The sequence below is a fragment of the Capricornis sumatraensis genome, chromosome 11 (assembly GCF_032405125.1).
Source record: "Capricornis sumatraensis isolate serow.1 chromosome 11, serow.2, whole genome shotgun sequence".
Lineage (NCBI taxonomy): Eukaryota > Metazoa > Chordata > Mammalia > Artiodactyla > Bovidae > Capricornis > Capricornis sumatraensis.
Window position 1 is genome coordinate 48928516 of NC_091079.1, and position 1694 is coordinate 48930209.

The window sequence follows — 1694 nt, forward strand, 5'->3', positions numbered from 1 at the left end:
CTCCACAACTCCGGATAATCACGATGGTGTGATCACTCATCTAGAGCCAGACATCCTGGAATGTGAAGTCAAGTGGGCCTTAGAAAGTACCACTATGAACAAAGCTAGAGGAGGTGCTGGAATTCCAGTTCAGCTATTTCAAATCCTGGAAGATGATGCTGTGAAAGTGCTGCACTCTACATGCCAGCAAATTTGGAAAACTCAGCAGTGGCCACAGGACTGGAAAAGGTCCGTTTTCATTCCAATCCCAGAGAAAGGCAATGCCAAAGAATGCTCAAACTACCACACAATTGCACTCATCTCACATGCTAGTAAAGTAAGGCTCAAAATTCTCCAAGCCAGGCTTCAGCAATACGTGAGCCGTGAACTTCCTGATGTTCAAGCTAGTTTTAGAAAAGGCAGAGGAACCAGAGATTAAATTGCCAACATCTGCTGGATCATGTAAAAAGCAAGAGAGTTCCAGAAAAACATCTATTTCTGCTTTATTGACTATGCCAAAGCCTTTGATTGTGTGGATCACAATAAACTGTGGAAAATTCTGAAAGAAATGGGAATACCAGACCACCTGACCTACCTCTTGAGAAATCTGTATGCAGGTCAGGAAGCAACAGTTAGAACTGGACATGGAACAACAGACTGGTTCCAAATAGGAAAAGAAGTACGTCAAGGCTGTATATTGTCACCCTGCTTATTTAACTTCTATGCAGAGTACATCATGAGAAACGCTGGACTGGAAGAAACACAAGCTGGAATTGAGATTGCCAGGAGAAATATCAATAACCTCAGATATGCAGATGACACCACCCTTATGGCAGAAAGTGAAGAGGAACTAAAAAGCCTCTTGATGAAAGTGAAAGAGGAGAGTGAAAAAGTTGGCTTAAAGCTCAACATTCAGAAAATGAAGATCATGGCATCTGGTCCCATCACTTCATGGGAAATAGATGGGGAAACAGTGGAAACAGTGTCAGACTTTATTTTGGGGGGCTCCAAAATCACTGCAGATGGTGATTGCAGCCATGAAATTAAAAGACACTTACTCCTTGGAAGAAAAGTTATGAGCAACCTAGATAGCATATTTAAAAGCAGAGACATTCCTTTGCCAACAAAGGTCCGTCTAGTCAAGGCTATGGTTTTACCAGTGGTCATGTATGGATGTGAGAGCTGGACGGTGAAGAAAACTGAGAGCCGAAGAATTGATGCTTTTGAACTGTGGTGTTGGAGAAGACCCTTGAGAGTCCCTTGGACTGCAAGGAGATCCAACCAGTCCATTCTGAAGGAGATCAACCCTGGGATTTCTTTGGAAGGACTGACGCTGAAGCTGAAACTCCAGTACTTTGGCCACTTCATGTGAAGAGTTGACTCACTGGAAAAGACTTTGATGCTGGGAGGGATTGTGGGCAGGAGGAGAAGGGGACAACAGAGGATGAGATGGCTGGATGGCATCACTGACTCAATGGACGTGAGTCAGTGAACTCTGAGAGTTGGTGATGGACAGGGAGGCCTGGCGTGCTGCAATTCATGGGGTCACAAAGAGTCAGACACGACTGAACAACTGAATTGAACTGAACTAGAAGAAATAAAAAAGAATCAATCAATAATGAATAATACAATAAATGAGATAAACAGCACTCTGCAAAGAACCAACAGTACAATAACTGAGGCAGAAGATAGGATAAGTGAGGTGAAAGATAGAA